The sequence below is a fragment of the Equus asinus genome, chromosome 5, assembly GCF_041296235.1.
Source record: "Equus asinus isolate D_3611 breed Donkey chromosome 5, EquAss-T2T_v2, whole genome shotgun sequence".
NCBI lineage: Eukaryota > Metazoa > Chordata > Mammalia > Perissodactyla > Equidae > Equus > Equus asinus.
Genome location: NC_091794.1, coordinates 98,134,638 through 98,149,326, shown reverse-complemented (window position 1 = coordinate 98,149,326; position 14,689 = coordinate 98,134,638). Strand labels below are relative to the sequence as shown.

Genomic DNA, 14,689 nt, shown 5'->3' with positions numbered 1-14,689 from the left:
CCTCTTCCCTACTCCATTTATCTAGAATTTTCGAGTTTTCTGTGCACGTTTCAACCACTGTCTTATATGACTGCGGCATGCATCACCTGGTAAGGGAAGCCAGGGGAGATGGTGTCTGCCTGTTAAGAAGCAGGAGTGTCCGCTTGGGTTGAGTGGCTTGCCCAAGGACACCAGGGTGGGTGGAGACTTGAACTCGGCGCTGTCTGACTTCACTCCTGGGACATGTGGGCTCCCTCCTGGATCACCCCAGCAGGCATGTCCTGGGGCTCTGGCTGGGACGCAGTCAGCAGGAACCCTGGCTGGCCCCTTCCCTCTCTTAAGAGAAAAGAGGAAACAGACCCTGTCTAGGGAATTCCCCCCTCCTGAAGCCACCACCGCTCTGAGGTCTCCCTCTGCTTCCTCTGGCCCTAGCCAAAGGCACAGCTAAGGGCAGGGAAGAGAGGAAGAGGCCAGCGGTCTGGTCTGGAGTGAGAAGGAGAGAGAGAGCGCAGGGAGAGTCAGAGACACAGGTGGACAGAGACAGAGAGAGGACACGTGGACGGAGATGGATAGAGACAGAGAGACTCAACAAAAGACACAGAGACAGACCCACAGAGAGGGGCAGATGAGACACAGGGCGCGAGAAGACACCCACAAACAGACACAGAACGAAGTTGGAGCCAAAGATAAAGACAATTAAAAGGAGGCGCACAGAGACAGGAATCAGAGCCCGCGCTTGCAGAGGGGTTCGGAGGGTGGGGGGCGCCGGGGCGGCCGGGAGGCGGAAAGAGCCTGAGAGCGCGGGTGCGGCGGGACGCGCAGGGAGCAGCGCCCCGGCGGCCCCAACCCCGCGCGGGGTCCGAGCGGAGCCGGGGTGGGCGCACGGCTTGCCGGCAGGGGGCGCCCAGGCCGCGCAGCCAGACCTGCCGGGGCCCGGGCAGGGGCCGGGGCCGGGGGCGGGGCGGGGGCGGGGGAGGGCTACCCCCGCCGCGCTCGGGCCCCGCGGCCGCCTTTATAAGCCCGCGGGGGAGGTGGCCCCGGCAGCATCGCGCTCCCGCCACTCCGCGCCCTCGGCCCCAGCGCACCGACCCCACGTCAGTTGTGCCAGGACAGACCCTCGCCCACGAACTCCGTGCAGGTAAGGACCCGATGCTGTCCCCCGGCTTCCCGGGACTCCCCGAGACTTGGTCGATCCCCGGCTCCTCCCACATCCTCCCCTCGCCCAGGGGTGGCGGCGAGGTTGGATATAAACGGCAGGCAGGGACCTCCGCGCCCCCACACCGCCCACTGCAGCCCATTCAGGACTTTCAGCCACCTGTCCCGCTCCCGTACTCGCGCGCATCCGAGGCTCCTGGCGGGGGCGCTGGGCCGGGCTGGAGGTTGGACGTTGTGCCCGCCAAGCGCGCGAGTTAAGGGGACCGCGCTCGGGACCACCGCTGCAGCCCTGGGGTCTCCACCTCCGGGGCGGCTGCCTGGGACCACCACCCTCGGTCTAGACACCTCCCCCCGGTGCCCCGTGACTGAGCAGCCCCTATGGTATCCCCTTGATCGGAGATCAAGAGACCCGGGCTGCCTACTCCAGCTCCCTGCCTGGTGCCTTCTCATGCCTCCAACCTAGTAGCCAATAGAACTTTCCAGAGCCGCCGCGGGAGGAGGCTGGTCTGTCCGGGTGGAGTCTGAAGTAGTTTGGGCCACGACTGGGAGGAGTAGAGGGAGCAAGGCGCTCACGTCCGGGAGGCACGGTGGGGAGGAGAAAGGGGACACCCGGCGTCTCCTTGGGGACGGAGGGGACGGGCACAGCAGCCATGGGGCTAAGCTCTGGAGTCCCCGAAGCCGTGAGTGCCTGCGACCCACCTCTGGGCGCGAGCAGGTGAGGTGGGCTGCCCAGGGATGGTTCCCGTGCCCGGTCTTGATAAGAACGGGTTAAAGACATGTTCACAATGCTGGGGCGGGAAGCTGAGGACTCCATCCTCCCCCCGCATTGTCCTTTCTGACCCTTTTCCAACACATAATGGGGTTGGGGGAGGGGGCCTTTACAAAGGCCTCTGGGTGGAGGGCGAAAGCCCTGGAGGTCAAAAGAGGGGGCGATTCCCGGCGCAGAAGGGCCTTTGGGCCCTGGGAAAACCCCGGACTCTGCAGGTGGGCGGGGCTTGCCAGGAGGCGGGGCCGGCTCCCGCTCCAGTGAAGAAGACGGCCGCCTTGTATTGCGTGTCAACTCTGTTGCCCCGCCTGCTCCAACATTTCACGTGCGTCGTTTCGTTCACAAGTGGGGAAACTGAGGCCTAGAGAAGTTAAGCAAGTAGTGGGACCAGGATTTGAACGCAGACTCTAAACCCTACAACCTCAGATCCTGCTTCCACTCTCCTGCCCAAGAGATGGGGGCTGAGCCTTGATTTCTCCTTGCGGCCCTGCCTGCCAAACCCTCCTACTTGCCTTCTCCAAATCTTTTCCCCTTCTCAACTGTGTTGTCCACACCCCACCCACTCCACTCCCTGCCCATCTTGTCCCTCTGCCTCCTCTTTTCTTCTTGAACTCCATGTCTCACTCCAAGTGGAGGAGGGCCCTGGACACAGCTTCCCGACTGCCCAGGCCCTGGAGTGAGACAGGCTGGGATGTCTGTGTCGGTGGCCCCACCTGTAAAATGGAGAGTGTGCCACTCTCGTAAGACTGTTGTCTGGAGTGAAACTGAATTGAGGCCAGAACAAAAATGCTGTCTTCATTCAACAAATATTTGTGAAGCTTTGTGCCAAACCTTGTTCTGGGTGCTGGGAACGCAGCAGTAGGTTAAACAGATGAAAGTCCTCTTCGTGGAGTGGACCTTCGGACATTTGCAGAACAGAATTTTTTAGGCTCTGAAGTTGGCATCTTAGAATTAGAATCAAGCAATTCGCAAGGAAGGAGATTAAAATGCCGTCACGCGAGTAAAATCGATCGGCCAACATTTGTTCCTTCCCAATAGAGGAGGCAATGTAGCTGTGTGACCTGGGATGGGTTCTATCCCCTGTTTCCTGCCCTGACTCAGTCTCCTACTTTAAGCTGAGGAGATCAATGAATGATACCTATTGGGAGGGGGGTCTAGATATAATTAATACCTGCAAGATGTTTGGCCAGTGCCTATGCTTGAAAAAACATCGGCTATAATCAGCTCTAAGCTCAGCAGAAAAATGCAACGCTGAGACTGGGCATAGCGTTATGTCACTGCCCCAAACCCTGGAAACCCGTCGCCCAGCTTCGCCTAGGCTCTGCCCGTTCCCTGACGGGCTGTGCTGTCTGGTGGCATGGTGCCCTCCTTGCCCACACTCAGATGCCACCTCCTACCATCCTAGACACAGCCTTGGTCAGGAGCCTGGAGTTCTGTGCTGGGAACAGGTTTGGGGCCGCTATCTCCCAGTACCTCCTGCCCTCTGCCCGTCCTTCTGCCTCACTGTGTCCCAGCTTGGATATGGGGTGAAACCAGACTCAAGCCCTGCCTGTCCCCTGGCTTACATACCTGACGTTCCCTTCACGCTAGATGCAATCCTCATGTTACATATGAAGAAACCCGTCTTGGAGAAGCCGCTTGCCCAAGGACACACAGATGCTCCCGAGGAGCTTGGGCTAGAGCCCAGGTGTCTAGAATTCCAGGTCTGGTGCTCCCGTGTTGTACGAATCTCTGAGGATGAGCCCTCTTCATCCAGGGGTGGGATCCAGAGGCATAGCCCAGAGTTCTCGCCTTGAAATGGGTCCAACGCAAGTTATAAATACAAAACCCAGAGCTGGAAGAGAACATCGCAGGGAGGGTGAACAAGCTGGGCTGAGGACCAGCGCTCAGAAATCTCTGCGTGGCCACAGGAATGCTGACTCAGCCTCCCAGCCATTGCCGGCAGGCTGGAGCTAGGCTGTGCGGTATGATTTTTTTTTTTCCTTCGAGAGATGGCCTCACTTTTAGAGGGCAGCTGGGGGCAGTAGATTGCAGGTTTATTCCCAGCACCACTGTGTGGCCCTGAGCAAGTCACTTTCCCTCTCTGAGCCTCAGATGAGGAAATCGTCTATAATGCGGGTATAATAATATGTACTTTGCAGAGTTGCTATGAGGGGCAAAATAGTAAGTGGTTTTTCACCGTTGCGCTGAACCAGTGTTGGTGATTGTTATTGAGAAGTTAATATGCCCTGGGAGGCGGTTTCAGCAGTATTTTCCTGCACCACTACTAAGCCCATGAGGGCCCGAGGGAAGGCCCTGTGTGGGTTACAAAGGCCTAGACAGCAGAGAAAATACTGGCTTTGGGGTTGGCATCTTGGGTTCCAATTCCTAGCTGTGTGACCTGAGGCAAGTCACTTTGCCTCTCTGATTGTTGGGTTCATAGTCAGCCCTCGACAACTTTTCTATGATGCTCAGTGTCCAAAGAACATTCAAGAATATTCTCTATATTTTTCCACCTCCCCATACCACTCCCCAACATTTCATAATTGCTCCCAGAAAAACTTCATGCTTAAAGTTTTCCATGCGGAAATTCTCAACCTCACTGTGGCATGAAATCAATTGTTTGCATTTAATTTGACTTCTTAAATTAAGGGGTAAAATTTGAGATGAGGGTGTTGGGGGGGGGGGTGAGGAAAACGAAGTTAAACCAGATGTGTTTTTGTTTAACTGTCGGGTGGTGGTTAAACTACTTGGGTATTACCATCCTTCTTCCAGTAACCAGGAGTCAGGTTTCACTAAAAATTGTAGTGTTCCTTCCTGGCAAGTGTGGACTTGCCCTCCCCGTTATTATTATTACTATTTTATATGCATCTGAGGCCACAAAGTCCCGGCCGAGAGGAGACCTCATAAAGGCCTAGAATTTCAGGGCTGGAAGGTGTTTAGAGGCTTGCCCTGTCAACTGGCTGCTTTGCAGACCAGGGAGACAGAGGCCCAGAGAGGGGAAGGGGCTCGCCCAGCGTCACTCAGCTGCTTAGGGCAGAGTTGGACTACGAATTCAGTCTCCTGGCTCTAAGCTCTGTGACCTTTCCAGAAGTAACCACTGTCTTGAATGTGGTGTGTATCATTTCCATAGTAATCCTTAGTATATCTATTTTTTGTAAAGAAAGAATTGTTCAACGGAGGGTGCAGACAGTGTGGGTTGGTAGAAAAAGATCTTCAACTCAGGAGAGCAGAGTTTAGGTCCTTGAGTTGTTGATACACTACCTGTGTGACCTTGGGCAAGTCACTTCCCCTCTCTGAGCTTCAGTTTTTTTATCTGTAAGGCAAGATGCCCCAGGAGCAGGGGCGGGGGGTGAGACTTCCCTAAGGCTTGAATGGGTCTAATTCAGTGACTTGGTTCTCATGTATTTATGGCCTAGCTTATGGCAGGTCAGTCACCAACGGCCCTCCTGAGGTGGCGGGAGTGGTGGATTGTTGACTCCGGCAGTGATTTCAAAACTTTCATTTAGTTGTGTGTGTTGTTAAACCAGGCGATTTCATCTTACTTGTCCTGAAAGATCAGAAGATGTGGCCACGCTCGCGTCAGACGTCACTAGTCGACACTGCTCTTTCTCCTTCTATACGTCAGCTTCCTTCCCCATGCGGTCCCTCAGGCAGCCATCGTCAACCAGCTAGAGTTGGCACACAACGCTGAAGGACATCTCAGAACCGTGTCAGATTTAGTCATGGTCTCGGGGGGTGGAAAAGGGACAGGCCCAGGGTGGCACCCGGTCGGTGTCACCGTGCTCCTCAGTCTTTTTTTCCTTGTCTGGGAAAGCAGGAGAAACCCCGAGCTAGACTGTACCAGAACTCACCTCTGGTGTCAGCTGGGGACCTTCCATGGGGCACACAGCCGTGCCCGGGTTCAGTCCTCAAGGGCGGCACTGGTCACAACCCAGGCTTCAAATAAGAGTGAAAAGTAAGAGGCTGGTTTCAGATGGTCCTGGAGAATTAGGCGCCCCCCTTCCCCTACTCTTTAACAGTATCAAGAGTAATAGTAAGTAGTAATAAGAGTTCTCAACAGCCACTGAATATTTATTATGCACCGGGCCACTCTAGTAAATATTTTATGTACATTCACACGTTTACTCCTTGTAACAGCCTGTTTTTCCAGTGAGGGAAGTGACTCAGAGGTGAAGTGATACACCTGAGTTCCCGCAGGTGGGGAACCTGAGGAGGCACTGAGACTCGAATTCGCGTCTGTGCAGCCCTGAAGCCTGCTCCCCTCCCGGCTCAGGGGGGCACTGCCAGACTCTGCACTTGCTCCTCCTCAGCTCCCCCTCGTCATCTCTCATGGGTGACTGGGATGCTCCTTTCCCTGCGGGGAGCGCTCCCAAGTGCACATGGGAGGAGCACGGTGAATGCCTCCCATCTTTGCAGCTTAGGCAATTGCACCTGGGATCCCGCAGCAAGGGGGTGGGAATCCTGCCCCGGGAGTTCCGCGTCCCCAGGTCTGGCTGAGCAGATGGACGGCCAGGGGAGCCTGGGCGGGAGATGGGAACTCCGTAGTGTTGCAGCGGAGGTGGGGTTGGGTTTGCTCCCGTCCCGGATGGACATTCCTTAGTCATGTTTCCATCAGCCCCATGTCCTGGATGAGTCACTTTAAAACTCCTAACCTCACTTTCCAGGCTCCTATCATACTTTCCAGTTTTTAAAGCCATTTCTTCCTCATGAACTCACTGAATCTTTTTAACAGTCCGATGAAGTATTATCTTCATTTGCAAAAGGGGAAACTGAGGCTGAAGTGAAAGCGATGGTAAAACCAGCCCTCACGCTCAGGTCAGGATCCCCAGCTCACGGTCTTCCCCCAAACTCGTCCCCCAGGAGCTCACATCTTTGCCTTTGCACCTGCTGTGCCCTCCGTGCCCGTGTTACCACTTGGTATCTTTGCTGCTCTTCTGGATCTTACTGGGAAATCTTGAGCTGTTGTCATCTGATCATCCCGTGGCGTCTGGCTCTGGGCGTGAGTCCCTGGAGGGCAGGACGCCCATCTGATTCATTTGTGAGTTCCGGTGTTTAACAGGGTGCCTACATTCGGCATGAGTTTAATGTCCTTGAGTTAGTGAAAGGCTGTCACACCTGGTGGGGTTTCCATAGCCCAGCCAGGCTTGGTTCCCCTGGGAAAACCTGTGAAGGCTGTCCTCCTGGGTTTGACACCTGGGCCACCCCGGGCTGAGCCCGGCTGCCCTTCCCGGATCTCCACTCGTGTCTGCATCTCTCCGTCGATGACACCAGCTCATAAATGGTTAGTGATTGGCAGCATGACAAACCAGTGTCCCTATTGGCGGCGCAGGCCCCTAGTCAGGCATGGGTCCCCCAGTGTCATACCTCTGACCAGTCTTTTGTCCATTTTGTTCACAGATGTACCGTCAGTGCCAAACAACCTAATTTCTTTAATACTAATAGTAACAACTGTCATTTGCTGAATCTATATATACCATGCTTCCTGGGACACAGTATGCATTTAATACATATTTGGTGAGTGAATGAATACTTGCACATTGCATCCTGAGGCTGGGCACAGATGGAAGTTTCCAGGAAGTGAAACCAAACTGTCACCTCACCCCTGCCTGGGGCAGCCCTAACATATGTCAGCTCCCTAATTCCCTGGCACTCCCCACGGCTGACAGCAACAGGCACTAGCACCCCTCCAGGTGGGGAAGGTCCATGACAGCTCAGAGGAAGGTGCTGCTGTGGTCTATAGTACACAGAGGCAGAAGCGAGGATCAGCGTGGTTAGGTAACTTGCCCAGGGTCACACAGCTGGTGGGTGGTGGAGCTGGGATTTGAACCCGCAGTCTAGCGTCTGTCTCCTCTGCCACCCAGTCTGCTGTCTTGGGGATGTCTGGTCCAGAGATCCGGGCTTGGCTCCGAACAACCTTAATTTGTTTCGTGATAATAGTCAGAGTTGTCATTGCCTGAATCCCTGTGTATGGCCTGCTTGGAAAATAGCTCACATGTGCTCATTTGGGCCTCTTAGCCTCCCCACAGGGTAGCACTCCAAGCCCTATTTTCTCAGGTGAAGAACAGAATCGCAGGGAAGAGAAGGGACTTGCCTAAGGTCACACAGCTATAAATGGTTAAGCCAGATTTTGAACCTGGGCAGCCTGGCTCCAGAATGTGGGCCCGTAATCACTTCATAAATATTAGATAAATCTCTGCAGGCCAGATGTGTAAACTCTTGAACCTGACGGGTTCGTCCAGAGCCAGACTCGGGGAGGGGATGCAAGGCAGGATAGACTAGGTGACGCTCCCTGGCGCCCTGGGCTGAGGAGTGCAGAGTCTCTGTCTCCTCTATGTGATTCCTAGGGGAAGGAAGGGGTGGGGGTAGGGGTCGCAGCGGGGCAGTCTGGGTGTCTCCAGGACCAGGGTCAGGGCGAGGCCAGAGCAGTTAGCCTGGCTGAAGCTACTGCTAACTCAGAAACCTCAGCCGGGCCTTGGCCCCAGCCTCAGTGCAGGGCTCTGGCCTCGGTCCTGACCCTCCTGGGTTTCCATCTCAGGCTTCCAAAGTCTCCCTGGGATGGGAGATCTCAGAGCACTGGCTTGTGTGATGTTTGCTTTGAAAGTTCTTCCTTCAACACCCAAATTCCTGGGCTGGCCCGCCTGCACCACTTCCCCCTTTCAAAGGAAGCGGATCCTTTCCTCTTGGGTAGCTACGTGATTTGAATAATCAAGTGTTTCCCTGCTGGGCCCTGGCCAGGCAGAGCTTAGCTGTGCAAAGCCTCCAGCAGGGTATCTGAGGCAGGCCTGCCAACTTCCTCATCCAATCCCGGAGGGGAAAATACAGGAAAACGCCTGTCCTGTTGGCTTTGCCAGGCCAGGCCCCAGACAACCCCTGCGACAGGCAGTGCTGGCATTGGGCTTTCTCGCTTCATGGTCTGGAGTGGCTCCTGGTGGGGGAAATTTCAGGAAATTCCTGTTTCAGGAAACTCCTGCTGGAGTGGCCTTTCTCATCAGCTCAGCTGCTTGGCACCTGTCAGGGCGGAGAAGGGAGGGAGCAGAGTCAGGAAGAAGGAAAGATGGGTGCAGGAGAACATTCATTCATTCATTCAACAAACATTGTCTCAGCCCACCTGCCCACTAGGCCCAGGACTGGGTCATGGAATTTACAGATGAATCTGGTATAGTTTTTACCTTCAAAGAGCATCCAGTCTGTGGGGAGATGGTCGTGTAAACAGACCCACACAGAGTCCCAGGTGGTGTCAGGATGAAGGAAAGCACAAGAGTCGTGGGACCCCAGGAGCCACTTAACCAAGCCTCGGGCAGAATGACCACAAAGCATTTCTGGAGGAGGCGGGTTCATTCTTTTTCTGTCTCCAATAAATACTCAATGGGCATCTTCTAGAGGCAGGCGTGGCCCCAGGTGCTGGAGATTCAGCAGTGAGCAACACAGAGTCCTTCTTCAGGAGCCCTCTGTCTTGAAAGAGACAGACCATAAAGCAATTAAGTTAATGCCAGCCAGTGATGAGCACTGTGAAGAAAGTGAGCAGGGTTGTGAAGCAGCCAGGGCCTGGGGTGCGGTGGGGGCTTCTTCCCCCGCCCCGTGGGCAGGGGAGGACTCAGAGGAGGTGGCCCTTGTTCTGAGGAATGAGAAGTGAGCCAAGCAAAGGCCTGGGAGAGCAGTGTTCCAGGCAGGGGAACAGCCAGTGCGAAAACCCAGAGGGAAGAGAGCGGGGCACAGAAGGGCTGAGCGGTGAGGGGCTGGGGCCGGGAGATAATGTCAGAAAGGTGGGCAGGACCTGGGCCTTGCAGACATCCACCCTGCTCTGGAAGAATGAGCAGGGGCCTGCCGGGAGAAGTAAGGGGTTAGCTGGCCTTCCGTTGGGTGGACGGCCCCTTAAAAACAGTTTGAGCAGGAATGGCCTTTGGGGCCTGCCTCTCTAGCCCTCTGCAGGTACAGATGGGGTGGCCAAGGCCCAGAGAGGGAAAGCGTCTCTCCCACGATCACAAAGGGAGGCAGGGGGACTGGATCAAGGTCCCCTAGCCACCAATCTGTTTCTCTCTGATTTGTCCACACAGCCCCTCTGAATTAAGGCGGACGTTTATTAGGCACTTACTGTTTGTCAATAAAGTTACATACGCGCCAAGTTTGACAGGAGGAAGGGGAGGCTCAGAGAGATCCTGGGGCCCGGGTAGGGGTCATTCAGACCTGGATTCCATATGATCCACCCTGGCCAAGTGACTGAACCTGGATTTACTCGTGACATGGGGATGGTAGTGGTTTCCAGGTCATAAGACTTTTGAGGATTCAATGAGAAGGACGCATGTTGAGATTGGCAGAATGCGAATATTGACTGAGCATTTTTGTTTTCGTTTAAGTTATCTTATGAACCCTGGGATCTTTCATTGGCTTAATCATGATCCTTGTTTCCAGCACTCTCTTTGGTCCATATGGCCCTCTTGTCTATTTTATTACTCAAAATAAAATTAAAACACCCATGAACCGTCATCCAATGCCAGGACTAGAATATTGAGAGTAATTTACATCTTCTCTGGGCTCCTCCATTCCTCTCCACCCTCCTCCCTTCGTGTGGGGTAACCACTGTCCTGAGTCTTGGGGTTCTCATTCCTTTGCCTTTTTTGATGATTATTTTTTAATTGTGATTTTGATTAACGTTTTTTATTAGTATTATCACATATAAATGTATTTGTCATATATATCTCTGGAGTTTCTCATTCACTTTGCCTTTTTTTGATTAGTATTTAAAATCATATATAGGGGTTTTATATATACATATTTAACTGTATGAAAGGGTCTCAGTCTTTCCATATCTTCTGGGACCTGCGTTTTTCACTCAACCTTATATTGCTGAGATTCATCCATATTGTTACATGTAACTGTAATTCTTTTTTTTTTTTAAAGATTTTATTTTTTTCCTTTTTCTCCCCAAAGCCCCCCAGTACACAGTTGTATATTCTTCACCGCGGGTCATTCTAGTTGTAGCATGTGGGACGCTGCCCCTTCGTGGTCCCATGAGCAGTGCCATGTCCACGCCCAGGACTCGAACCAACGAAACGCTGGGCCGCCTGCAGCGGAGCACGCGAACTCAACCACTCGGCCACGGGGCCAGCCCCTGTAATTCTTTTTTTATTACTGTATAATATTCCACTGGGCAGCTGCTCCACAATTTTTACTTATTAAATTTCCTGTTAATGGCATTTGGGTTATTTTCAGGTTTTTGCTAGTATGGAAAAAGCATCCATGAATATTCATGTACATGCTTCCTAATGCATGCATATAGGAATTTTCTCTCGATGTATACTAGGAGTGGAATCATTGGGTCGTAGGGTATGTGAAAATTTGTTTAGTATTACAAGATAAGAGAAAACTGCTTTCCAAAATGACTGTACCAGTTTACACGCCCACCGATAATATATAAGTCCTGTTCTAAAACGCACAGTGTTGTCGAACTTAATTTTGTCCAACCAGATAAGTGTAAGGATTTCTCATTGTAGACTTGATTTGCACTCCCCTGACGACCCGTAAGGTTGCACAAGTGTGTCTGAGTGTGTCCGAGTCCTCTTCCAAGAATGTCTTTTGCCCGTTTTTCTACTTGTCCTTTCCTTATTAATTTGTAATAGTTCTTTATATTCCTGAGTCAAATCACATTTTAGAAACTGAAATTCTAGAATTTAACATAGTCTAATTTAGCAATCTTTTATTTACTAGTTAGTGCTTTTTGGGTCTTGTTTAAGAAAGTGTGCCTTACTCCAAGGTCAGACAGCCATTCGCCTACAGTTTCTTCTAAATGTTTCAAAGTTTTGTTTTCTGCATTTGAGACCTTGATCCATGGGCAGTTGATTTTGTGTATAGTGTAGGTAGGGATCCAGCTGAATTTTTTTCTTATCTGGATACCCATTTTTTCTTATGTTTTTCCAGTTGTTTCCTGCTAATATATAGAAATGCTATAGTTTTTTGCATTTGATCTTATCAAGCTAACTTGCTAAACTCTATTTCCAATTATTTGTCTGTAGATTCTATGCAGATAATCAGTTATAAATAGTGATAGCTTTCTTTTGTATTTTTAAATCTTTATGCTTTTAACCTTTTTTCTTATCTTGATACACTGTTTAGGACTACTAGTACTAAGATTGTATAAATAAAAGTGGTGGTGCTGGGCCGGCCCGGTGGCTCAGCAGTTAAGTGCAGCCTGGGGTTTGCTGGTTTGGATCCCGGGTGTGGACATGGCACCGCTTGGCAAGCCATGCTGTGGTAGGCGTCCCACATAGAAAGTGGAGGAAGATGGGCATGGATGTTAGCTCAGGGCCAGTCTTCCTCAGCAAAAAGAGGAGGATTGGCAGCAGATGTTAGCTCAGGGCTAATCTTCCTCAAAAAAAAAAAAAAATGGTGGTGCTGGGTATCTTCACCTTCTTTTTTATTTTAGAGAGAATGTTCTAATGTTTCTCCATTTAGGATATATGTGTTGTAGCTTTTTTATAAATTTGCTTTTTTCAGGTTAAGGAAGCTCTCTTCTATTCATAGCTTATTGAAATCTTTTTAAAAATAATAATTTGTGTTGAATTGTATTAAATGCTTTCAAAAAGTATCTTGAGATGGTTATATGGTTTTTCTCTTTTAATCTTTAAGTGTAGTTAATATAGATAACTATATAATGTAGATAACATAGATAATATAATCTAACATATAGATTTTCTAATATTAAACCATCCTTGCATTCTTAGGAGCAGCCTAACTTGTTCATTATGTAAATATTTGGTTATGCTCTGAAAATATCTTGTTTAGAATTATTACATCAACTTTCATGAATAAAATGGGCCTCCAGTTTTCATTTTTATATTGCACTTTTCTGGCTTTGGTGTTGCAATTATAATGGCCTCATAGAATTACATGGTAATATTTTCTCTTTTACTGTTCTCTGGAAAAGTTTGGGTAAAATCGAGATAATTTATTTCTTGAAGTCTGATAGAACTCACCTGTAAAATCATCTTGACCTGTTGTTTTCTTTGTGGAAAGACTTTAACTACTGTTCAGTTTTTTAATTCAGGCTCTTTATTTCTTCTTGAGTCAGTTTTGGTAAGTTACATTTTTTGGAATGTATGCATTTAATCTACATTTTAAAAATATTGGTGTAAGATTGCTTCTGGCATTTTTTTATTGTATTCCTCTTTTCCATAATAATTGTGTCTTATGTATTTCTCTCTCTCTTTTTATTTTTTAGATTAATTTTACCTCAAGTTGATTGACTTTTTTAAAGGACCAACTTGTGGCCTTGATCTTCTCGATTGAATCTTTTCCATTTTGTTGCTTTCTGCTTGTTATAATCTTCTTTTACTTTCTTTGGGTTTCTGTTTTTTCTAACTTCCTAAATCGGACACTTAGCTCATTCATTTTTAGCCTTTCTTTGCTGCACTCCACAATTTTTGATATATAGTGTTTTTATTATCATTTAGTTCTAAGTAATTTTACATTTCTACCATATCTTTTTCTCGATCCATGAGTTATTTAGGGTTGTTTTAAATCGCTAAGTGTATGGGGGAATTGTTTGTGCTTTCAAAACATAACTTCTAACTTAATTGTACCATGGTTAGAGAATGTGGACTATGTGAAAACCTTTTATTTAAACTGTATCTTGTGGGCCAGCCCGGTGGCACAGCGGTTAAGTGTGCACGTTCTGCTTCGGCGGCCCAGGGTTTGCCGGTTCGGATCCCAGGTGCGGACACGGCAGCGCTTGTCAAGCCATGCTGTGGCAGGCGTCCCACATATAAAGTAGAGGAAGATGGGCACGGATGTTAGCTCAGGGCCAGTCTTCCTCAGCAAAAAGAGGAAGATTGGCAGCAGATGTTAGCTCAGGGCTAATCTTCCTCAAAAAAAAAATATATATATCTCTTGCTTTTTCTGTTTCATTTTAATGTTTTATTACTTTTAAAAAAATGGTTAGCTATAGCGTTTCCCTTCAAAGACAAGATTAACGTTTTCTCGCATCCCTGGGTCCCCCTCTTCCCTTCATATCCTTCACTGACATGCTCTTCAGCCCCCGCGACAGCAGGTTAAAATTATCTAGGCTTTTTAGTTCTGAGTTATTTTAGATATATGTGCTTCTTGTCCTTTTCTTTGGCTTGGGAATTTTTTTTAAACACTAATCTTTACTAAATTATTTGCTTAGGCTTCACTTATCTTTAGTAACGTCTGTGGAATGTGTTTCTATTACTTAAGTGCTTCCTTCAAACTTGTTTGTTTTTTTGGGAGGGGTGTCTTTTTGTCTTGGAGGAGGTCTTGCACGTTGTGATTTATTAGCTTTTAACGTTTGAATGACACTTTAGCTGCATATCAAATTCTCGGTTTAAATTCTTTTCCTTTGCTACTTTGGTCAATTCAGTTTGGTGCTTCTTCCTCTGGAAGTGATGTGTTTTTCTCTATTTAAGCATTTAGAGTGTTTTTGTTGTCCTTTGGTCTTCACTATGTTTCTCCAGTGTGCATTTTTCCTTATCGGTCCTGTTTATTATATCTGGGGCCCGTTCAGACAGAGACCTTTCATCTTTCTTTAGTTCCAAGGTTGTCTTCATTATTTCTTCAACTCTCTCCTCCCTTGATTTACTTTCCTCTCCTGGGACTCCTATGATCTAGATGTTGACACTTACACTTCCACCATCTCTTTTTTTGTTGATATATAATTTCATACAATAAAAGGCACAGATCTTAAGTGTTCAATTCAATGTGTTTTGACAAGTCTACGTTACCTTGTAACCATGACCCCCAAACAAGATCATAATTTAAAAAACATTTCTAGCACCCCCCAAGTCCCCCCACATC

At 49.4% G+C, this 14,689-nt stretch overlaps 1 protein-coding gene across 4 annotated transcripts in view; it reads left to right on the top strand.

Annotated features, from left to right (window-relative positions):
- Positions 1–948: 948 nt before the first annotated feature.
- Positions 949–14,689, top strand: part of ALPL (alkaline phosphatase, biomineralization associated) — a 50,513-nt gene continuing 36,772 nt past the window's right edge. Inside the window, exon 1 of one of the 4 annotated variants that reach the window (XM_070510762.1) lies at positions 949–1,117. The gene's annotated coding sequence lies outside the window, so the exon portion shown is untranslated. Of the gene's footprint in view, positions 1,118–1,650; positions 1,850–14,689 lie in introns of those variants that run through there. The other 3 variants (XM_070510768.1, XM_070510763.1, XM_070510767.1) reach the window with 3 other exon arrangements.